A 25,211-nucleotide genomic window follows, 5' to 3' on the forward strand; every position below is an offset into this window, starting at 1 on the left:
CAGTCAAAGTGCTCCTACTAACAGAGATCATTTTAACAGCCGTTTGCCAACAGCACCAGTCGTTTTCTTTTTCCACACTGTTCTGTAGGTAGCCTGTATTGCATCAAGGCCATGAATGAATATATATGTAATGACTATTGGCACACATAGAACATGTTAAAGGGAAACAATATATATATAAGACACTTGCTATGAATTGAATGCTACACACAAATTGAGCATGAATCCACCAGTATATGTGTGTGTATATAAGCACAAGGCTTTCAGGACTATACTGCACCTATGATCCCTAATAAGGGTGAAACCAGGTATACCGGACACAGACATGTTGAAGAAGATGGAGAAGCAACTAGCAATGTTATCCCAAAAGCTCAAGACCCTGGACAGTGAAGGGAGGACGAGGCAAAATAACCTCCACATTTTGGGACTGCCAGAGAAAGCGGAGGGTGCATGGAACCTTTTCTGGGGCAATGGCTCACAGATCCATGGCGTATTGGAAAGAGAAGACAGACCCACTGGCAGGCCCGTACTGGGAGCCCACCCAAAAACGGTCGTCACAAGGCTCCTGAATTACAGAGACAGTAATGCTCTCATCCAAAATGGCGAGGGCTACCGAACCAATCACTTTCAATGGCTCCCACATTGGATTCTTCCCAGACTATGCAAGGAAGGTGAAACGGGCATGGCAGTCCTTTGATTCAATCAGGAGAAAGTTGCTTTCCAGTGGCATCAAGTACACCCTCCTCTTCCCCTCGCAGCTGAAAGTATATTGTGGGGCAAAGGCGCTCCTTTTCTCCATGCTGTGGGAGGCATGGGAATGGTATGAAACCAATGTTCAGCCCTCGTTGGTCCCCATGTCACGGTCGGAGGCACAGCGATGGGTGCCGGAACAAGTGCTGTCCTCAGCCCCACTGTATTCGCTGGACCTGGCAACTCCAGAGGACATCGGCGACACCCCAGAATGGGTGGATGATGGATTACTTTTCTGTGAGGTGAATACAAGCTCAGCTGGAAATGTTAGATTTCTATGGCAGATTTAACTTCAGTAACTGGGCCTTTGAACAGCTGATTGCCTGGGGATAGGCCCTGTTAGAATATTAACTGTCTCTGCGGACATTACGCTCATGGATGATTTAGTTAGTCCGTGCAGGTTTCACACGGACTGTGGGCAACGGGTGCTTCAGTTGCAAGTGAAGTGCAGGGTGGAGGGAGTTGGGGGGGGGGGGGTTTGCATTGTTGTTGGTTCACAGTGCTTGGCTGGGGCGGGGGGTACATCAGCATTGATGGTCTTTGCTTTACCCCTGGATTTTAGGGGGGTTGGGGCTCCCATAGTATGGGGCTTGGACATGGATTCTTGGGGAGAATTAACCATGATTAAGGGGTCACGTTATTAACGTGAAAGTAAATGGCCTGGTCTCTGGTATTAGACTTGTGTTACAGTCTCACAATAGATAGCAGATTTTGCCCTCCTTACCGAAACTCACTTAGCGGGATTGCATAGTTCTTCACGAGAACTAACTATAGAACAGCCTTTCATGCCGGCTTCTCCAGAGGGGTGCAGGGCACTTTGATCCTTATACATAAGAGGGTGCCATTGCTCAAAGAGGTGTGGGCGGACTCCAGGGGGATGTTTGTGCTGATCCGGGGGGAGCTATGGGGAGCCACATGGGGTAAAGTGGTGGTTTATGTACCCCCTCCCACGCAGGAATTACTCAATAACCTCCAGAAGCTTATTGTGCAGGGTCAAGAGGACATCTGGGTCCAGTTTGTAGCAGGAATCCAGTGCTGCCCACTAAACTGTGCTCCTTTGCGACAGCAATGGGCTGTTTAGCTGCTTGGAGGTGCCTACACACCGGGGGAAATTAGATTTTTCGTTCTTTTCTGGGGCTCACCACTCCATGTCAAGGTTGGACTCTTTTTTTAATCCTGCAGGCTCCTCTCAGCAAAGTTCCTAGCCAGGGGGATTTCGGACCACTCGCTGCTGCTCATTGAACTCAAAAGTGGGCATGCAACACCCTCACCCATGTGGAGGGTGAACTCGTACTATTTGGGTTTCCCTGAATTCTCTGAGGCATTAATGCACACTGTCGGGGAATACTTTACCATTAACGAAGGATCTGTAGACAGCCCGGTTACCATCTGGGAGGGGTTCAAAACCGTTCTCAGTGGGGAGGCGATCTCACAGGTAGCGGCACGACAGAAGCAATACACAGCCACGTTAAGGGAAATAGTGACGGCTTCCAAACGTGATAGAGAAAGATTTCATTGCGTTAAAAGTCTCCGGTCGCGCAGCTGTCATTGCAGAATGCCCAGGAAACACTCCCGAATGTAGCACTAGGTAATGCTAAGCAGCCGCACTGGCGCAAGCAAAGCCAGATTCACACGGCTGGGGATAAGGCGGTTAAGATGCTGGCGAGGCTGGAAAGAACGGATAGGGGAAATAGCCATGTGAGAATCATGCAGGATGACATCAGGATGCTCTGACAGAAGACACAGACATTGCTCAGGCATTCGCAGCGTACTATGAATCCGTATACAGTGCCCCGCTGAGTCAACCCTGGGACGGTAGGCCGGGGGTGATCGACCCAGCAGTTTTCCCACGGTTGACAGCGCAACAGCGAATGGGTCTGGAGGCAGATATATCGGAAGAAGAAATAGCAACAGCTGTTGCTCAACTGCAGTCAGGGATATCCACAGGACCATATGGTTTTCCATTAGAGCTCTGAAAAAGACTGGGAGACACAGTGGTTTGACCGCTCCGAGCCCACTGGTTATTTTTGCATAGAAAGCAGGACAGTGCACTGCCCAAGGACTTGAAGAAAGCGCGTATAGTAGTCCTTGCCAAAATGGGAATAGACTCATTTCACGGATAAATGGGAAGGCAAAAGTCCTGGTGAAAGTTCTGGATAATCGCTTGTTGGGAGTTATAGGGCACCCGATTCATCCGGATCAGTGTGGGTTCATGCCATCTAAATCCACTCGCATGAATCTATGCAGGGTACACATGGCCATGAGTCAAGCCTTCACAATCTTGTGTCCTCTAGCTCTACTCTCAGTTGATTTCGAAAAGGCATTTGACTCAGTGTACTGGGACTCTCTATAGAGAACTATAGAAGGTATGGGTTTTGGAGAGAATTTTTTGAGTTGGGTGCGCCTACTGTACAACTCGCCAGTGGACGAAGTTAGGGTTAATGGGATCTATTCCAGGACCTTTCCTCTGGGCGGGGACGAGACAGGGCTGCCCCCTCTCACCTCAACTGTTCACTCTTGCAGTGGAGCCGCTAGTGATAGAACTTAGGTCCAGGCTGGACTGGGAGGGATTCAGATGGCCCTGGGGTGGTGAGGAACGGGTCTCTCTGTATGCAGATCTACTGATCTATATGGGTCGTCCAGCTGTCTCCTGCAACTCAATGATGCAAATCCCCAATGACTACCAGGGGCTCAGCTGCCAGCTGCCTTAAGGTCAACTGGCAGAAATCGGTCCTCTTCTCCATACAAGGTCGGGAACGTGGCAGTTCCACAGGACTGCCCATACCAGTTACCTACGACAGGCTTCAAATATTTGGGTATCCGGTTGGGCGGACATCTCTCTGAGTTTCTCAGACTAAACCTGCACCCGATAATTGACAAATTGTCGGTCCCTTCCATTGAACTTGAAGGGCAAAGCAGCCCACTTTAAGACACTATCTTTGCCTACGTTTCTGTTCATGTTGCAGAATGCCACTCTCCCGGTCTTCAAGATGGTCTTTGGAAGGATCTAGGTGTTTCTCAGGGAGCTTTTGTGGGGGTGGGAGGGGTAAGCAAGCACGCATTGCCCTTAAAACTCCTAGTGGGAGCGTGAGATCGGCATGCCCTGTTTGCAAAGATACTACTGGGTGGCACAGTTGGGAGTGGTGAATGACTGGCTACACGGGATCCCGAGTTACCTCATATTGAATCTGAGCGGGGCTGGATGGCGGGGAGGTCTCCGGTACAAGTGTTATATGGGAGGAGGGGTTGGGCCTGTGCTCCCGCATATGAAAAGGCTTGTGCAACAGATATGGGCTGAGGCGCACAGGCACATTGGATGGGGTGGGAGGCCAACTTTAAGTCAACCCCTTTGGAGCAACTCACCTTCCAGAACTCCTCCGGATGGGTCACATCAGGAATTGGGAGAATCATGGGATGCTGTCTCCGGCGGATGTTGTGCGAGAGGGGGGCCTCCTTCCATTGGAGTAGTTCGGTTTACGGGGCAGTGAGCACTTTAGTTATATACAGCTGACACACGCAATGAGTTCGCAGTTCCCAGTCTTGAATGATGTTCCACAGTGCTCCCTACTGGAGTCTAAATGACTCTTGGCACGCATTGAGGCCAAGGTCACTTCCACTCTCTACCAAGTATTATTCACCTTCAGGACCCAGGAACTGTCCCGCCTCAAGAACAGATGGGAGGGGGATGTGGGATGTGGGCTCTTTGGATACTGAGGAGTGGGTGGAGGCGTTGATGTTCCATAGGGAAATTGGTATGTCTGCCAGGCTTTGCCTCAAAGATCGTACATTGGGTCTACTACTCCCACACAATGCTGTACTTACAGATTATGGGAGTATTCTCAAGTACAACTGTTCTGGGGGAAATGTATTGGTAGGCTGTTGGCTGTATTGGGTTCTGCGGTCCCCAGAGACCCGAAATGTGTGCTGCTGGGGACGTGGGGGGAGGTTGGGTTCACTAAATATGAGAGGATGTCCTGTCTGTAACCCTGGGACAGACTAAAAAAGTTATCGCTTCACTCTGGGGGGCCCCAGAGCGCCCACAGACTGCCCGATGATCGGCAGAAGTGGACATGTGTATGGCCTTAGAGACGGGTGAATAATGCGTGGGGTGTCCTGCGAAGTTAATGAATGTTTGGGGCAAGCGAGGTGGGATGTTGAGGGTATGATGTGCTTTTATTGGACATGACATGATGTTGGACACGGCTATCAATGGTGATCTCCTTGGGCCCTTTGCATTATGGTTGGCAAACGTATCTTCTGTCTGATCCCACACTGACATGTCAAGCAATGGTGTTTATGTTGGCTGTGTACTTATCGACAACAATAAAATGTTACGTTAAAAAAATGAAAGGACTGAAATCTGGCGCTGCCTTCTTATCACTGCCGATTCAGTAGAATCCTGCGCACAATGAAATATGTAGTACACAACTAAATTCATCCTCGTGGTTTACTGCTAGTCAATAGAATCAGAGCAATGAATGAGTAGGTGACTGAAGCATGAACACACGAGAGATCATGGAAACACATGATCAGGCAGGTCAGCGCTGAGAATAAACTCTGGAGGGGTATAGACAGACGATCTCAGATGAAGTCTTATGTACAATGAGCGCAGGATACATTATTGTACACCGTCACGCATGGTGCACTGTGCCATCCGACTTGAGAATTCCCTTGAGCTTCCACTTCTCAAACTGTGGGTTCCAAATCAGAACTGTCAATGCTGAAGGATCTAAGAATTTGATTGATGAATTGGTGCGTTCCTGCTCTTGACCTAACAATCTGTAATTTAACCTCTTATGGTTTATTTTGTGCTTGAAAAGGTACGATCGCGGCGTTATTGGTGGTTCTTTGTGTAGTTTTTTGTTTATAAAAAACGAATAAAGTGATAGTGAAAACGAATGAAATGTTCTGATATTCACATCATGCGCAAGGTAAGTCTATCAAATGAGCAGTGTAAAGAATGGAATGTGCCTCGCGGCGGTCACGCGCGCTCTCGAGCTTGGTTGTAATGAGAGTCGCGTGACCGCAGCGAGGAACGGCAGTTGGGGAGAGATGAAAGGCGGCCTGAAGGAAGAGGGGCGACTGGCGAGCTCCGTGTGAAATAAACAATTACCTGTTTATTCAGTGTGGCCTCCCTTCTTCAAGTGGCGACGAGGGGGCACACGGAGCTTGCCGAGGAGCCTAGCGACGTTCCTTTGTATTGGAATGTGCTATTTATAGCTGTAACAGGAGGAAGCCGGTGGAGAGGAGGGGGCCTGAAGAGCAGCTGTCTCCGCAGTGCCTCGGAGCGTGGCGCTGCAGGGGGACATTCTCCCCACTCTCACGTGAACGGCCACACAAGGAAAGGCTGTCTGTCCTGGTGGGTGCTGCCCACTCCCCCTCTCATTGGACACTAAGGTGAGGAGCAGGGAGAGGGGGGGTTGGGGGCATAGCCAGAGAGGAGGCGCAAGGAAAGAAAATTCTGTGTAGAGGTGAAACCCCAGTGGCTGGTAGGGTGCACAGGAAGACTGCCTCCCAGAGGACAGTAAAGCAATGGCATAGTCTGAATTATATGGTGTGTCAAAGTAAGACTGTAATATTGTGAATAAATACTATTCATATATAAGAATCAACTAAAAGGACAGCACAGGAGACTGGCAGAAAGTATTGGAGACAAAAGTAAAGTTACACCAAGGGCGAAAATTGGAAAGTAAGCCACTAAGTACAAGAAAATGGCTGCGGCAAGTATGTCACCTCCGCCACCGTTCCTGTCAGAACCTGGTGCTCCACCTATAAGGTGGGATAGGTGGAAGAAGCTTTTTGACACGTACCTGATTGCCATTGGAGGGGATAAGTTTGCAGCAGCAAGAAATGAGGCAATCCTGCTGCACAATTTGGGAACCGAAGGCAGAAGTGTTTATGATGGATTACCGGATCCTCCACAAGAAGGCCAGGGAGAGATGGACCAGTATTCTATAGCAGAAAAGAAGTTGGAGGTCCATTTTGAGGCCAAGAAAAATATAACATTTGAGAGACACAAGTTCTTCCAAAGAATACAAGATCCACAAGAGCCGGTGGAAAACTTCATTGCAGCATTGAGGTCTCTTAGTCATACGTGCGAATTTGGGCCGCTCACTGACTCTCTTATAAGGGACCAATTAGTCCGTTGCACAAATAACATAAAGATACAAGAGAGGTTACTATCAAAGGATGCATCACTGGAGTTGGCCATAGAAATGGCAAGGAGTATGGAACAGACCCATAAATATATGACCACTATGAAGGGAGACAAGTCAGAGGGAGAAGTGGCTGCTGTGAAGGGATTTCGCAAGACTGGCTTCAACAAAGAAATCAAATGCTACAAGTGCGGTAGTAACCGTCATATTTCCACAAGCATGTTTTGTCCAGCCAGGAACATCTCGTGTTTAAAGTGCAAAAAGAAAGGGCATTTCGCGAGAGTGTGTAGGGAATCAGGGACGGTGCAGAGCATTGAAGCAGGAGGAAGAATGGCGGAACAAGGTGAAGATTTAGAAGTGGGAAGGATCAACCAAACAAAGCATGTATTGGAAGTAACAGAAGTATCAAGCAAGGGAGGGGCACCCACCGATGTATTCATGGTTGATGGAAGAGTGGTGACAATGAAGGTGGACAGTTGCTCACCGTGGACATTAATGTCCAAGGCGACATTCTTGAGCTGCATGCAAGGAGACGTGACAAAATTAAAGGAGCATAATATTGAGCCGTATGCATATGGAAATGTTAAAATTGGAATTATAGGGATGTTCCGAGCTTCCATCAAGTACAAAGGGAGGAGCTGTGAAGCAGAGATATACGTTACTCAAGAAGGTTCTTCACTTCTGGGATGGGAAGAACAGTGGAAATTGGGAATCAGGATACAGGCAAATGCGGAGAGACCAGTTGATGTAGCTGAATTGAAGGATAAATGGGAAAAAGAGTATCCCATGGTGTTTCAGGAGGAACTGGGATTGTTGAAAGGTTTTGAACATGAAATTCAATTAAAGGCAGGGGCCAGTCCGAAGGTGCACAAGGTGAGACCAGTACCTCACGGATTGAATGAGAAACTCAAAGAAGAAGTGGAGTCGTTACTCCAAAGAGGAATAATAGAGAAGAGTGAAAGCTCGGAATGGCTATCACCGGTAGTAGTAGCAGCTAAGACCAATGGAGACATTAGGTTATGCGTGGATTTGAGAGATCTGAACAGAAATATACTAGTGGATAGACATCCCTTACCAATAATAGGTGATCAGCTATCAGTACTGAACAATGCCAAAGTGTTTTCAGTTATTGATCTTTCACAAGCTTATCATCAGATCCCGTTGAAGGAGGATTGTCAACACCTCACAGCATTTATCACGGTGTTTGGTTCATTTAGATACTGTAGGATGCCATTTGGGCTGGCGTCCGCAGCAGCCGTGTTCCAAAGAGTCATGGAGACGGTGTTGAGTGGAGTGAAAAACATTATTGTGTTCCAGGACGATGTGTTGATATATGCTAGTTCTACTGAAGAACATGATGAAGTGTTGAGACAAGTGTTAAGCAGATTGGGGGAGGCAGGGTTGACGGTGAAGAGGAGCAAGTGTAAGATTTCAGTACATAGGGTGGAGTATCTGGGACATGAGATAGATGAGCAAGGGGTGAGGCCAAAAAAGAACTTGGTGGAAGCAGTAAGGTGCGCACCTGTGCCCAAAGATAAAGAGCAGGTGAAATCATTTCTCGGTTTGGCCGAATATTATCATAGATTTGTGAAGGATTTTGCCAAGGTATCAGTGCCTCTCAGAATGTTGCTAAAAAAGGGAGTGAGGTTTGAATGGTCTAAGGAATGTGATGTAGCTTTTGAGTGTATTAAGCAAGCTGTGGGTGAGGCGCCATCCATAGGTAGATTTGAACCCAAGGACAAAACGGTATTGGTAGTGGATGCGAGCATGTTGGGACTGGGTGCGACGTTAGTGCAGTACAATAAGGACAATACTGAGAGAGTGATAGCATTTGCGTCTAGGACGCTAAGAGGGGCAGAGAGCAAATATTCTGTCATTGAAAGAGAAACTTTGGCCATGTTTTGGGCAGTAAATCATTTTAAGTTCTTCTTGTGGGGAAGAGGATTTGTGGTCAGGTCGGACCACAAACCACTGGTTCAGATGTTTGAGAGTGGTAGGTGGGCCACGGGTTCTCCAAGAATAAGCAGGTGGGGTCTGGGACTCCAAAACTTTAACTTTGAAGTGAGCTATTTACCAGGGAAGCGGAATGTGGTGGCAGACTGCCTTTCCAGACTGCCTCTTAAGGGTGAGCCTATAGAGGACAGAGTGACAGAGGAGGAGTTAGTGGTAGCAGAGGTAAAAAGTGCGGTCAGCAAGGAGGAATGGGCGAAGGAAGAGGACTCTGATAATGACCTCAAGTTAGTCAAAGGTTGGACAGTTACGGGGTGGCCAGAAAGGAAAAATTTGGATGGTAAATTCAATACTTGGTGGGAAGTAAAAAATGAGTTACATTTATGTGAGGATAGGTTAAGGAGGGGAAGGTGCATTGTTCCTCCTCATTCCCTGAGGTCAGTACTAGTTGAACTGGCTCATCAGGGGCATCCTGGAGAAGCGGCTATGAAAAGGAAATTGAGGCAGAACTATTGGTGGCCGGGAATTGACAGGTGTGCAGAAAGGTGTGTCAAGGATTGTATAGTTTGCCAAACGAGTGACAAATGCAGAGTGGTGAGAGAGGCTCCAATAGTTCCAAATGTGGTACCGGATCAGCCGTGGAGTAAGTTAGCAGTGGACATAATGGGTCCTGTGGCAGGTCTGGGAGATGGCTTAAAGTTCGTATTTGTTGTAGTGGATTTTCATTCCAAATGGTTTGAGTGGGACGCTGTAAGGGAGGTCACGGCAAGGGAGTTGATTGGATTCTTAGAAAAAGTATTTCTTAAGGAAGGGGTCCCGGTGGAAATTGTGTCAGATAATGGGGTACAATTTGTGTCTGGGGCAATGAAAAAGTTTCTTGCAGGATACAGTATAAAACACACAAGGACGGCTCTGTATAATCCTAAAGCAAATGGACTTGTTGAAAGAGTTAACAGGTACATAAAAGGGGGCCTGCAGATGGCCATGAATTCTAGGCAACCATGGAGGGAAGTATTAAGGATGCTGACATGGAATTATGTCACTACACCTCATTCAGTGACGGGAGTATCCCCATTTGTTTCTATGAAGGGAAGGGAGCCTGGGACAAGGCTTTGTCCAGGATGGCTAGGAATGGCCAAAGTGGTCAATGTGGACCGAAATCAGATTATGAAACTTATTGCATTAAGTCAAGAAAGAAATAAGGAACTGTTTGATGACAGGATGAGAGTGAAGGAACGTGATTGGAAGGTGGGAGAAAAAGTGTATGTCAAAAATCCTAGACTAGTAAACAAGTGTGTGGAAAGTAGATTTCTGGGTCCTAAGAAAATATGTGCAGTAAAAAGTAATGTGGTAGTTCTGGAAGGTGGGGAAGTTTGGTCGAAAGGAAGATTGGCGAAGGTGGGTGATGAGAAAAGGAGTGAAGATGAGGAGCAGTTGAGGAAGGTGGAGAGGAATAACATTAAATTTAATGAAAAGGTGAGAGGAGAGGTGCCGGATGAAAACAGGGAAAGGACAGGTAGGAAGGTCAGAGAAGATGATAGTCAAAGGTCAAGAGTCGAAGAGGATTCTTTACACAGAGCCAGGTCTAAGCCGGTGTGGATGAGGGATTATGAGACTTGACATTATAGTGTTCAGGTCGTGTTTAAAGTATCTTTTAATGTAAATGTACACGGAGGATACTAGGTCAAGTGCAAGTTGTACAAGTCTGTCGATTTTCTGTTATATTCTGGTTCAAACAAATTCTCTGATTAATTTTAACTATAGTTGTTAAGTTTTACATTACAGTTATAAGTATTACATGATGTATATTTGCTCTGTTTGAGGGGGAAGATATGTAAAGAATGGAATGTGCCTCGCGGCGGTCACGCGCGCTCTCGAGCTTGGTTGTAATGAGAGTCGCGTGACCGCAGCGAGGAACGGCAGTTGGGAAGAGATGAAAGGCGGCCTGAAGGAAGAGGGGCGACTGGCGAGCTCCGTGTGAAATAAACAATTACCTGTTTATTCAGTGTGGCCTCCCTTCTTCAAACAGGTATTTCCATCGCATGCCATATTTTGTCAACACATGGCAAGTACTCGCATCATATGCCAGGTACTCATATAATAGTGTACTGCTAACCAAGTGCCCAGTAATCCCACTATTTGCCAGGTGCTGCCATCGACTGTATGTATGTAGGTGTTTTGTATAGTAGTTAAACAGGCAGTCGCAATTAATGGCAAGGACTGCCATAAAATAGCACGTATTCCCATCATGTGCCAGGTATTGCCAACAAGTAGGTACTAATAATAAACGATACACAACATACTGCCACCACATGCCAAATACTCCCACCATATATAGCATGTATTGCCAAGAAACATATGTATGCAGGCTCTTCTTGTACAGCAATTGACAGAATACTCTGGTTATATGGCATGTACTGCCACCAAATGGCCAGGTACTCCAAACCAATGCCAAAGTACTCACATCATATGACAGTCATTGCCATGAAATGCCAGAAATGCCCTTCATGTATAAGGTATTTTTTTATAAAATGTCACAGCACTCACATTGTATGCCAAGAAGCCCCATCAAATGCCCAAATACTACCAAAAATATGCCATGTATTGCCAATTAGTTTCAGGTATGCACATCAAAGTCATAACATTGACATCAAATCGAAGGTACTGCTATAAACATAGGCGCTTGACAGGCCAGTGGCAAGGGTGGACACGAGCATAGCCTGTTATTCACCTGCCCTGGTCACCTACCAGGTCCCACTGACAGAGGTGGAGAAGACATGGAGGCAACAGGGTCATCTCTGAATTCCCCTCGTCCCATCCACCCCCCTGGCCCACTGCCATAACTGGGACTGGAAATGCAGAGCAGAAGGACAGGGGGCATCAGAGATATGGGGGCAGGATAACGGTCTGTGAGGGCCCTCCTTTAATCCACCGGACAGATTCTAGTAAAACAGTCTGCAAGCAGAGCGTTCCCTCTAGTTAGGCTTGTAGAGGTTTCTCTCTTTCCATGGCGTATTGGAAAGAGAAGACAGACTACAAGTTTGTCTTTATGGAAAGGAACAGTTAAAGGCTCATTCTGATGGTAGGGGCAACTAGCCAGATAATTTCCACTACAGTGGATTCAGTGCGTTGTGCTATTTACAAGCCTGGTGACACACTGGGCCCGATTAATGGAACATTTGCCCAGTTCAAAGTTAATAAGCACTGCTAAAAAGTGACTTTGCACTGTTTACACAAACCCTGATTCATGGAACTGTGCAAAGTGTATTTTTGCAGGGCAAAGTCCGGGCAAATTCATTTTGTACTGCAAAAATGACTATGCGCGGACTTTGCACTTCAAAAATACACTTTGCACAGTTCCATGAATCAGGGTTTGTGTCGGCAGTGGAAAGCCACTTTTCGCAGTGCAAATTCACTTTGAACCAGGCAAATATTCCATGAATATGGCCCAACTGTGTACATGTACTTTACATTGCATAGAAAATGCAATCCTATTGTGATACCTGCTGCATCAGAAATTACAGTGTTGCGGGTGGGAGGGGTTTGAAATCAGGGTCACTGTTGCTTATGTGCCCATACGCATTATGCAAGCATTATGCAGAGCTGTGATGGATGGGAAGTTACGGCATGCACAAAACAAGGAATGAATGCACACAGCCAGATACTCACTCCTCAAACTGCCACTGCTGGTTGGTGTATCAGCTAGACCCTTTGCCTGAACCAGTCCTTCCCCATCACTGTTTTTGCAGGAGTGTCATGGCTCGGGGATGCAACAGTGTCACAAAGAAAAAAACAACGTGTGCAGTGTCCACTGCACGACACAGCTATGAACCTTGCCACATAAATAATAAAACGACCCAGAATGCTTGCAGTATCTTTCAATGGGGATATTTTCCAACTCCTTCACAATATTTATTTAAACTTAAAAGGCAGCTGGGCCTTGAACTGCTTTTTATTTACTAGCTGCAAAAATGGGCAGTAGCCAGCGGGCAGTGCAATTGGTTGTTTCTTGGAGCTGTTCAAATACAGCAGTTAAACAAATGTACAATAACGTCATAGGTACTGTTTGTCCAATGATGCGGCCTCACGATTATACTCTCCAAAGACACCTTGCCGGGGCGCACATAACAACCACTCACCTTGAACGTGTATTCGGTGCCTTATCTTTCTATGGCACCACGACCACGTCCTCAATGTGTTAATAAGAGATCAGCTATTTACTTTATTTGAGAATGTTATCCGCTTTTTAGATCAGTTGGTGGCCGAGCACTATATAAATCCTATCACGTGGGAACACACATTCTTACGTCACTCGCAGTGGAGTCTATAAGAACTTGACTTTATCGCATTCCTCAGAAGTGAGCAGCTTGAACGCCAAGGTTACTCACAAACTGCCACATTCATAGTCATGCGACATTTAGAATCATTGTATGCAAATCACTCATGAATATTAATGAGGAATATCCAGAAAACCAGACATGTTTCTGGCCCTCCAGGTCTGGAGTTGCTCTGCCCTGCTGTAGATCCGACTGTGGAACGTCTGTCTTACTAAGGACTGGCTGACACTCTGTGTCTACACATGTATACGCCTGTAGCTTGGTATGCATGTTTAGGCCTGCGAGTGTGGAATGTTCCTCTCTGCACTAAATGTACTGATTTGCCATTGTTATGGATTGTGTATATTGCTATGATTGTATCACGTTATGATCCACGTACCCCTGCCCAGTCTGCCAGTCTGGTGTCGGTCCCTGGTGGTCCATGGTTGGCCCCTGTGCACCTGGCCAGCCTCCCCACCCCAGTTAAGCCAAAGCCTCTGTGTAGCCATCTTTTCATGTTTCATCCATGTTGGTCCACTTCCTCACCTTCAGTAGGTGTGGTACGGGTGGAAAGTGAAGCTTTTCCCCCTGGGGTTGTTTTGGGCGCTGCACAGGCCAGCAAGCTGGCCTGCACATAGAGCGCCGCCGGTTATTTAAGGGGGCAGGGAAGGTTCGAGAGCAGGCGACGGTTTAGGACGAGCGATTGTCCTGGTTGCCTTCTCCCGAGCCTTCCCTGCATGGGCCTGTAATGGCGGTGGTTAGTGGTAAGTGAGGCAGGTTTTGGGTTAAGGCGTAGGTTTAAGGTGGGCGGGTAGGCATAGTGGTTAGTTTATATTTAAAAAAATAATAATAATAATTTTAGACATACAAGATATAGGCTGGGTGCGCTGTAGATAAAGCCACCCTTACCATTGTCTTTGCGGATCCGCAGGCGTCTGCTGTGCGACGCCTCTTTCGGTGTACGTTTAAGGTCAGCGGTCCCTGTGTTAGGTTTGCCTTTGCGGGCGGCGTTTGGTTTTCTCTCCGTAGCCTCTAAGTGTTTGGGGCGCAGGGGTAGCGACTCTGGGGGGCAGAGGTTTCCAATACTGGTGGGCATATTGTGGTGAAAGGAGCAGCTGAGTGCGAGGGCTTTGTTGGCGGCTGGAGCTACCGGGCTGCTTGCGTCCTGTTGGGTGGGTGGGCAGGCTAAGTTCACGGATGTGCGCGTTGACGCGGGGCAGCCGCCTTGGGGCGGTGCAGAGCCCTTAAAGGGCCGCACACGCAGTTTGTAAATGAAGTAGGAGCCGTGTTTAGCGTGTTTCAAGTGTACGTGGTGCACGCATCTGGTGGTCCTCAGCGGTTTGGGGCTGGGGGCAATATATTTAAAAAAAATTGAAAACAAAATAAATATATATAAGGGAAAAGCAGACCATTACTAAAATTGATTAATAAGAGAGTTAAGCACAGCAGGAGGCCAGGAGACTTCTACAGCAGGGCCCCCTTGGAGCTGGTGTTTTGGGTGTGGTGGGCAGCAGCCTACTTTGTCAACCCCTCCCTATTTAGGGCAGGCCTCGCAAGGGGGCATTTATTTGGCTCGGGGGCCATTTCTGGGGAGGAGCATCAGATAGGTACACGCGTGGTAGCAGTGCTGCTGCGTCAGGATGGTGGGACAAGGCGCAAAGAAGAAGGGTGTGGTGGATGCTCAGGACCTGAGGGAGGCTCTGGAAATTATTAGCAAGGCTTCAAAAGCCCAGCTTGAGGGGGTGGTGGAAGAGGCTATGGGTGTAAGGGTGGACAGTGGGGAAAGGCTGCAGCGGAGAGCGGCAGCGGATGGGGCTCTTGCGGCAGTGGTGGCATGTAGCCCTGTGGCCGGCAGAGGGGAGGTCTGGGAGACAGGGGGCAGGAGGAACAGGAGGGAGATTACCAGGAGAGCGCCCAAAGGTGTAGGAGGGGTGCGAGAGGGGTTAGGTGTGGGTTTGGGGGACAAGGACCCGGTGAAAGAAGTGGAGGAGAGGAGGTCACAAAAAGGTGCAGGGCGGGTAGGGGGGCAGAGGGAGACTGCTGGGGTGCAGAGAGGGGCGGCAGTGCAGAGGGCTAAGAGAGGAAAATACCTGCAGAAGAGTGCAGGTGGGAGAAGGAGAGAGCGGTCCCCTTCAATTAGTGAGGAAAGGGAGAGGTGCGGTACGGCCTCCCCAGCTAGGAGGATTTAGGGTAAAGTAAACCCCCGCTGTTCCGGAGATGGAGTTGGGGGAGGGTTTAAGAACGGCCCCTGCACAGGAGTCACGAGGACAGACTAGAGGGCGCAGTACGGCCCCTAGCCCGGAGAACAGAATGGTGGAGGAGAGGACCCCTCGCCCGAGAGAAGAGGACCAGGAAGGGGTTTCCACGGCCCCACTGAGAAGACGCCTAAGGAGTGGCGGGGAGGAAACCCCGGGCTCACAAGAGGAGGATCTGCACGCTCCGAGCAAGTGCTCGCAACAGCCATGGTATTACATGGGGGATGATGGAAGGGGTGGAAGAATACTTGGGGCAGTGGGAGGATGAAGGGTACAGTGTTGTAAGGAGGAGGGATAGGGCGAGAAGAGGTTTAAGGTGGGAAGGGGAAAGCCAGGAGCAAGAGGGTGGGAGGCGAGAGGTTGGGGGGGAAACTGGCTGGGTGAGACTGTTGACATGTTCTCCCCCGCAGCAGGAACCCAGTAAGGAAGGAGATGAGGAGCGGTGGATTGGTGGCCAGGCTGCAGGCGGGCGATGGCAGGGCAGGAAGAGGTGAGCGGGAAGGGGAAGTGTCAGCGGCATGGCAGAGGGGGGACATGAGGTTAGAGGCAAGAAGGGCAGGGGTGCAAGGGGCGAGGAGAGAGATTGGATTGCAGGCTATGGGGGCCTTGGTTGCAGAGAAGAAGGTTTCTTCGGTGGAGGTGCAGACAGACAGGTTGATTGAGCCCGTGGCACCCGATGTACAGGTTACAAAGGAGAAGGATGCAGAGGGGAAGGGAAAGGAGAAGTTGCCATACATGGGCAATACGAAACCATTGGGAGTGCATTTGATGACATCAACAAAGGATAAGATATGGGCTGGGGAATTGGTGGACCTGTTGAAGCTGCTACACAGGGAGGTGAGAGCCAAGGAGTGTTCTAAGGAGGAGGAGATTGAGTTGGCCTCGCGTCCAAAGGTGCCGGTGACGATCGAGAATTGGACGTCGGCTTTTATCATCTATGCAAGTGTCTATTGTGACAAATTCCCAGAGAGGTGTGTGGCATTGTTGAAGTATATGGATGTGATTAGGAAGACATTCCCAAGTTTTGGGGGTTTGGCATGGGTGCGTTATGACAAGGAATTCGGGACGAGGATGGCAGAGGACAGCCAGGCGGTCTGGGGTGAGATCAACATGGATCTGTGGCTGCAGTGGATGGCGCCAAGGAGGCCAGCTTCGTTACACACAGCGAGTGGTTTGACAGTGCCTTACCGGCCCTTTCTTGGTCATCCCACCCATGAGGGGCTGGGGGAGGAGGCAGAGGTCAGACCTCAGCAGCATGTTGGGTGTTCAATAAAGAAGGCTGCACGAGGGCGATGTGCAAATTTAAACATGAGTGCAGCAATGCACGGGTCGGCATCCAATCACGCATTGTTTTCAGGCAGGTGACAGTGGGAAAGGGCGAGGAACGGGAAAGGATGTGGGGGGGGGGGACCGTATGCCAGTTAAAGTTGGGGTTTCTGGAGGTGGGCCACAGTTTATCGGAAAGGTTGGGGGGGTGCAAGATTAGGGGAGAGGTTCGGGGGTGATTTCAAGGGAGTAGGAGGCAGACGTTAAGGTAGCGGGTGGTGGCTGTCATGAGGAGGGTGTGGAAGACGGTGGCGGGGCCCTTGCGCTTGCCGCACGACCGGTGAGCAGGCTTTGGGGACTTGAGAGGGTTATAGCGGCACAGAATAAATACATAGAGATTCACAGAGGTTAAGCGGATATCGCAATTTCGAGCATACAGTAGTAGCGCCGGTTTGCATAAGGGGCAGGAGAAAGGGCACGCGCAAGGGTGGGATTTCAGTACTTACATCACTGGAGGAACCTGGCAGGTGAGGTAGTAGAAGTTGTAAGTTCGGCTTGGTTTAGTTGCAGTATTGGCAAAGATGAAAAGAAAAATAATAATTATAATAATAATAACAATAACAATAATAATAATAATAATAATAAATAAAGAAGGGGGATTATATCAGAGTTGGTGCTCGAGGAGGAGCAGAAGGAGAGAGGAACTCGATGAGGAAGGGTGCCGAGAAGGTACATGAGAGGGCAGGTTAGGAGGAACGGACTGCATGGACGGTGGTGTGCCAGGGTCCCTGGTGCAGTGGGGGGGGGAAATGATGAGAGGTGACTGCATGGACGGGGGTGCACGAGGGCCCCTGGTGCAGTTGGGAAACCTGGTGGAATGGACACAAGGTGCTTGAGGAGCAGGTTATGTGGATTGGACTGCATGGACGGGGGCGCAGGTTTGTCCCCTGGTGCAGTGGCGGAGAGGTGAAATGAGGGGATGGGCCTGCATGGACGGGGGTGCATGTGGGCCCCTGGTGCAGTGTGGGTAACATGGTGCACTAGTGGTAAGGTGATGGAGGGTGGGGGGCAAGTGTGAGCGGGAGGGTAATAGGATAGCGGAGGAAGGAGGTCTAAGTGGAAGGGCCGGGGGGGTGTTTCCACAGTGGGAGTAAGGAGTTGGTCAGGTGAGGATGGGTTGTCTTGGGGGAGACACATGGGGGGAAAAGAAGGGTGGTTTTAAGAGATAAGTTTGGGTTGGCAGTGCTGGCAGCACAGGTATTAGGGGGTCGGGAGGAGGTTTTGGAGGAAGTGGGGGAGTGAGCAAAGGTGGGGATTGAAGGAGGTTGGCAGGAGGCCTTGGGAAGGTAGTTGGAGGGGGTCTAGCAGAGAAGGGGGAAAAGGGGGGTGTGGGTTGCTGGGATAAGGGAAGTTCAGGGGATATAAGTAGAGTTTTCCTGAAATTGGGGCAGAGTGGGAACGAGGGCAGGTGCAGTGGGGGTGGTTTGCCAATGGCGAAGAGAGACTCATAACTATTTTCTTTTGCAGATGGGGGCATGAAGGAGAGGTCAGTTGTCGTAGACGTGGAATTGCATCCAGCGAAGGAGTTATTGGGCAGGGAATGTGGGAGAGAGACCGGATTGTTTGGCATAACTGAGGATGCAGTCATAACCGTGTTCTATTGAGATAAGGGGCATAGAGGGGTCTATTTGCTGTCCATGTTGGCGGGAGGAAGGGAGTGTCATGGGGTTCTGAAGGAATTTATAGTGCACGCAGGGGTCATGGCTTAGTAAATTAATGAGGAGTAGCTTTGATACAAGAAATAAAAGGAGACCTAGCTGGTTTTTGGGGGTGGGGCTCAAGGTAAGGTTGTTGGACAGAGTTGGCGCTGAGGAGGGTTTCACAGGGATGGTATTTGAAGGGGCAGGGGGTGGGTCTACGAAGAAGTTTAACTGGTAGGTGGGGGTGTTATGGTGGTGGGGGCACAAGTGCTGGTGCTCAGGGCCACAGCTGTGTGAGGGTTCTGCGTTTCAAGAGGAGGGAGTGCATCTATCGGTTTATGGGAATAGTTAGTGAATCAGGGGGCAACGTGGGCGGTCCAGGACATAACACAAATTTGAAGTAGAGGCAAGTTTAGTTTAGGTGGGGCAGAAAGAGGAGAGGGTTTTTCTGGTGCCAGGGGCATGGCCCCTTTGGATGAGGGGGGAGGGAAGCACAATGGGGAATAGCGTGGAAAAGGATGCAGTGGTGCTGTCTGCACGAACGGGCTACCCCAGGGATTCAAAGAGGGGGAAAAGGTATTGAAGATGCAGGGGCATGGCCCCGGGGAGAAGATGGGAGAAAGCAGGAAGGAAGGCTGGAGAAGATGGTAAGAAGACGGTAGGGAGCAAGGGATAGGTAGGGAGGAATGTAAACTGACTTATTTATTTAATTGATGGGGGAATTGAAATGTTTAATTATTCATTTGTTTGGCAAGTTGTTAAAAACAGATTTGTTAGTCTGTAACGCCAGAGGCCAGGTTAGCGTTGATTTGTGAGCTTTGGCCTGTCACATTAAAACAACCTTTTCCACTACAAGCGAGTCTGGGTGTTTTGTGCAGTAAGCCCAAATGGGGAACCGGGGGGAAGGCAAAGCGTTTCCCCCCGGGGTTGTTTTGGGCGCTGCACAGGACAGCGAGCTGGCCTGCGCATAGAGCCCCGCCGGATATTTAAGGGGGCAAGGAAGGTTCGAGAGCAGGCGATGGTTTAGGACGAGCGTTTGTCCCCGCCCGCCCACCCACTTTATTAGGGCCTGGTAAGGGTGTGAATTGCTGGGAGAGGGGGGGTTTTATTGGGGTTTTTCGTTTTTCCCCCTACAACGGGTTTCTGGGCTTTTGGTAGGAGGTTATAAGGGCCTGGGGGGGCTGGTAGGTTTCGTGTGACAGGCTGGGGCATTAGTTGGGGAAGTTATGTTGTAAGGTTTTGTTTCTGATGTGACAGGTCAGCCTGGCTCCAGGTCATAGGAATGAGGAGTTTGGTGTAGAGGGGATTTGAAGTGGTATGAAGTTTTGGATGCCGGGGGCATGGCCCCTTTGGATGAGGGGGAGGGAAGCACAATGGGGGAATAGCGCAGGAAAGGATGGGGGTGGTGCTGTCTGCACGAACAGGCTACCCGGGGGGTGCAAAGAGGGGGAACAGGTATTGAAGATGGAGGGGCAATGCCCTGGGGAGAAGATGGGAGAAAGCGGGAAGGAAGGCTGGAGAAGATGGTAAGGAGACGGTAGGGAGCAAGGGATAGGTAGGGAGGAATTTAAACTGACTTATTTATTTAATTGTTGGGGGAATTGAAATGTGTGATTATTCATTTATTTGGCAAGTTGTTAAAAACAGATTTGTTAGTCTGTAAGGCCAGGGGCCAGGTTAGCGTTGATTTGTGAGCTTTGGCCTGTCACATTAAAGCGACCTTTTCCACTACAAGCAAGTCTGGGTGTTTTGTGCAGTAAGCCCAAAAGGATCCCAGAGCCCCCTACCTGAGAACCGGTGGGTTTGGAATGTCCACCATACCTGCTTTCTGCCCAAAGAGATGTTCAAGCACCGGCCAGGGATCCCTGGGCACCCTTGTCAAAGTTATATAGCTAAGCAAGGGGTAATTTGACTGTAGCGGTAAGAATCACTCCCAAGGTAACACCCCATCTGGAAATACACTGCCATCAGTGGGTGCAGGGCGGAAAGGGGGATAAATAGGACCCCTCAGCCCGTGGTCTGGGAGAAGCTTGCTGGGTCGTGCTGCCGAGGCAATGTTCTGCTGGATGTTTCCCCCATTCCCCTCCTCCCCTGCCCCTCCTCCCCTGAAGGCAAGGGTGCATCACCCTTGCCTTCTCCTGCAGTCTCAAGCACTGTCGCTCCACCGTTCCTGTGCAGGTGCTCGGTCTCCCTTCTTCCCCAAGCACTCTCAGGCCCTGGCTCTTCTGGACCCTCCCCACACCCTCTGGCGCTGGCTCTCTATTCTCCTCTGGCACTCTCAGACTCTGTGCCTTTGCCAGTCTGTCTGTCTGTCTCTGTCTGGGCTCTGCTGTCCCCCCTCCCTTTCTTCTGTGCTCTCCTGCACTCAGTCTCCTCTCTCTTCCCCAAGCACTCTCAAGTGCTGACTCTCCTGCCCTCTCCCCATGCTCTCTCACGCTGTCCCTCTCTTTCTCTCTCTCTCTCTCTCTATGTCTCTCTCTCGCTCTCTTTTTTTTCTCTCTCTCTCGCCTCCTCTAGTCACTCTAAAACTCTGGGCCTTCGCCAGTATGTCCCTCTCTCTCTATCGCTCTCTCACTTTCCTTTCTACTTCCCCAACCCCAGCGAACACCTCAGCCTCATCGCTCCTCTGGCATCCTGAGACCCGGTGCCCCACCCTGAGATCCTGAACCAGCTCAAACTCCCAAACTAGCCTGAGACCCTGAGTGACAGATCCGGTACACCCTGGGAACCCAGTGGCCCCTGCGGAACACAGCGCCCTTTAGTAACCCAGTGCACCTTGAGCATCCCCGCACACCCTGAGAATAGCGGCGCACCTTGAGACCTCAGAGCACCCAGAAACTATGTGTACCCTGAGGCCTTGCGCACCTTGACACCCCATCCGTTCGGAGATCCGGCATACCCTGAGAAGCCGATCCCCCTAAAATCTCCTGTTTGTAACCTGCAAGCACCTGAATACACCTGAGACTGGAACTGACCCATATGCAAGGACTCAGTGCTTCCTGCTGGCGCACTCCTTTTCTCCCTTTTGACTTGCGTCCTCCTACCCATTTCCTCTGTATTGGCTGTAAATTTTTCTACAACCTTGCCCCACCCTATCCTTCTGATCACATTTCCTTGAATTCTCCCCCTTCCCTTTTCCATCACAATTACTTTACCTTCCAGCTGTTTGCAAGCCTCCCCGTGCCTCTTCTCGTTTTCGTTCATTCTCCCTTCTTGCCCATCAATTTTGGAACTCATTACCTCCCTCTATTCGCTCCCCAACCCTTCTTTAGTGGCTTTTCACGCCTGTCTAAAAACTCACCTGCTCTCCCTGCTTTCTGATGCTCCCACCTTAACATGTTCCACTCAACCTAGAACACCTTCTTCCCTGCGACAACTCACCCGAGCTGAGCCATCACACCAGCAACAGTGCGTATGTCTGTAACATGAAGCTTCCAAACACTTATCCAGTAACCCCCAGGACCAACACCTACACCAACCTTGACAATGCCCTCACACAGCATGAGAATAGAAAAAGGCGATCAGAAAAGAAGGGGAGGTGAGAGAGGAACAAATCCCTGGGGAACTTGAAGGACCACTAAACCTCTGCCCACCAATCATGGCCTGCTAAGCGTTTGGACCACAACACTCTCCTTAACTACCAGGTCGAGGGGGTGAGGGCACATGCCCCACTACCCCCAGCGAGGCCCTACAATTCATCACAGACCATTAACAGTGGATCTGGTAATCTCTGTCATACTTTCCGCAAACATGCTCCAATTTAGCAGGAAGTTGACCGACTCTGACCTTGGTAGGATTTTGTTCGGACTCATAGGAATATGTCTACATTTCAGAAGGGACCAGAGTCTGGAGTGAACCGGGCCATTTGAGAGCCAAATAATACGCACGTGATGCATTTGACAAAAGGCAGATTTCGATCGTATTGCCATCAAAAACACTAAAACACAAACTCCCATAGTGAAAAGATTGGGAGTGCAACGGAAAACATGCAATGTTGTTGATATTGCTAAACCGACAGTCTTGCGTATTAAGAAAGACAGACAGTGTAAATCTGTGCCTATCCCACACAGTCATGGTTAATATGTGCCTCTACCAACATCACTAATACCACAATTTAAACCACTATTGGTATGGTAGTGCTATAATGGATTGATACTACAATGACCGGATCTACTGCTGCTACTTATAGGCTTTCCGGCAGTACTACCTCTACCACACATATGGTGCGATTACCAGGGTACACATTTTAATTTACAAGCTACTAGAAGGCATAACAATGTCTTTTCCCATCTGAATTGTCCACATGCACGTTGTAGCACATCATTTCTTATTCATCAAGGGTCAATTGTCACTCTCGCCAGTGGCTAGTAGCGAGTGCAAATTCTGGGTCCTAGCCTTACATGCTGGCAGACCAAATGGTGGGCTCCTTATCGAGGTAAAAAACGGTATTATAGCGAAACTAGAAATAGTGGACAAAGCTGTGCAAGGAATTCTGGCAGTATGTCTAACTCGGAAGGGAGGTGATTTGCAGGTGTTGTTGATAAATGTTTACTGCAACTATGAGGTTCATGAACAGGCATCTTTAATGGAGAACATAAATGAGACACTGAGTGGGTGGAAAGAATCCAAATTTGGTTTCAGACCAGGCCGGACCACTGTGCTGTTCACTACGACCGCTGTGGTTCCGATCAGTGAGGAAGTGGATGGAGGCGGTGCGGGATCTTGATGCTATTCAACCGTTCCATGGCTATCAAAACCATCCGTCATCAAATCCTGCCAACCCAAATTCAGTCCCAAGGAGTTCAGGACACTGGGCCTCATTCCGAGTATGGCGGTAAGGGATAGCGGCCACCGGTAACGAGACCGGTGGCGGTAATCCCTTACTGCCATATTCCGAGTTCCCTTTGCGCCCTCGCCCTTAACGCCTGCTTTGAGCAGGTGTTAAAGTCGAGGGCGCAAAGGGGCCTCCAAGCCAATAACGGTGACCGTAATGAACGGTCACCGTTATTTGCATCTTCCCCATTCCCATTGAGCCCTATGGGGGCTCATTTGGGAATGGGGAAGAGCCTTGGTGAATGGGGAATTACCGCCCCGCCAACCTTGGAATGGGGCGGTAATTCCGCCATCCACCAAGGCGCTGCCGGTCCGGGTACGGCGTCAACCAAGGCGTTAATAGCGCCATTGGTTAGCGCCGTACTCGGAATGAGGCCCACTGTCCTAAACTAGATCTGTTACTTCCTCATCAACCGTTCTGTCAGTGTAATTTTGGTGCCTTTTCCTTTGATCAAAAGCCCCTGCAATAAGGGGTCCCTCATGGGTCTTCCCTACCACCTCTTTTATTTTAATTTGTATGTACACTCCCTGGCCAATCTATATATCAAAGTGGCTGACTACTTACTAACTAGGCAAACAAAATAAAGATTCTAATGAAACTATCAGGGAATCAAATTCTAGCCTCTAGCATGGTTAGTGATTGGGCCTCATTACGACTTTGGAGGTAGCCATGCCCTTAATAAGGCCATGGCTGCCTCCAAAATCGTGTCCGGGTTCCCTGAATGGGAAAATACCGGGCATTCCGACTTTGGAGGGCCCGGTATTTCCTCCTTCAGGGAACCAGGACCCGGTCCTTCCCCATTCCCATTCGAGCCCCCATAGGGCTCAATGGGAATGGGGAGGGAGCTAACAACGGGCCTGTTAATAACGGGCCCGTTGTTAGCTCCCTGGTCCCCTCGCGGAACCGCTATGGACGTCTGGTGTGACCAGACGTCCAGAGCGGGTCCCGCGAGGGAACCTCGTAATAGGGCGGAATGGGATTAACGGCGCCGGCACCATTACCGGCGCCGTTAATCCCATTCCGCCCACCTCATAATGAGGCCCTGTCTCTCCTCAATAAAATGGTGGATGGAGAGAAATTCCCTTAGGATCAATCAAACTAAAACATAGGGCCTGCCTGGTGATCAATGTCGCTGCCAGCCCTTGCAGTGCCATATTTGGGCATCTTAGTTTTGATCCTTGTCCAAATCATGTTCCCATGTTTAGAAATCTGCTGATTATTATGAATTCCTCATATTATCCCAAGAATTAGCAGCAGTCTCAAAGAATTGAATTTACCATCTAAAAAGACGAAAACATATTTTCCCACTTTTGTCTTTCCTACAGCAAGTGACAGCTGTGAACGCCTTCATTTCATTCCAGTTTATTTCGGTATGAACATCCCATAAAAGCATAGTCATCAATAAATAAATAAAAGGGTTCCAAAAGAATCACCAATACATATAAATTAAGGGATCTTAAAAAAATGTTCTGCTCGCGATTACACTCATGATAAAATGTACATGGTAAAAGTAACCAATATTTAAAATAAAATACAAATACTAAACAGCAGCATGTGTAAATGCCAAAATCATTAAAACAATCATGACATTGTAGGCTAAATAACTGAATCTTAAAAATCTGAAGCACAGACACTCTGGCAATTCAATCTGTACACATTTATTTTTAATGCCTCTGCCAAGCCGTGAGCAGAAAAATAGAGAAAGAGAAAACCACTTGAATGAGAGAAGTTTGTGTGCATAATACAAGGACATCTTTCAAAGATCTAGCGTGGAAGTATTGAGAATAGGGATAGGCCAGTAACTTCAAATGTTGGTGGATGTAGAACACAAAAGGTGACAATGTGATATTGATTTGACATATCCAAGACAAAATGGGCAAATGTTCTTGTTGCTAGTAGACCATCCAGTCAAGTGGAAAAACATTCAAATGAAACTTGATGTAAAGGGCTCTTTTCTCTGCGGGATAGATACATCGGAGATATGA

General features: G+C 49.0%; 1 protein-coding gene across 2 annotated transcripts in view; it reads right to left on the reverse strand.

Moving 5' to 3' along the window:
* CLIC6 (chloride intracellular channel 6) overlaps positions 1-25,211 on the reverse strand; it is a 235,892-nt gene that overhangs the window by 189,842 nt on the left and 20,839 nt on the right. The window contains exon 1 of one of the 2 annotated variants that reach the window (XM_069636146.1): positions 5,864-5,990. The exons of the other annotated variant lie outside the window; for it this stretch is intronic. The gene's annotated coding sequence lies outside the window, so the exon portion shown is untranslated. Of the gene's footprint in view, positions 1-5,863; positions 5,991-25,211 lie in introns of those variants that run through there. 2 annotated transcript variants of the gene reach the window in all.

Source organism: Ambystoma mexicanum, chromosome 7p (assembly GCF_040938575.1).
Source record: "Ambystoma mexicanum isolate Mex_15411 chromosome 7p, UKY_AmexF1_1, whole genome shotgun sequence".
NCBI lineage: Eukaryota > Metazoa > Chordata > Amphibia > Caudata > Ambystomatidae > Ambystoma > Ambystoma mexicanum.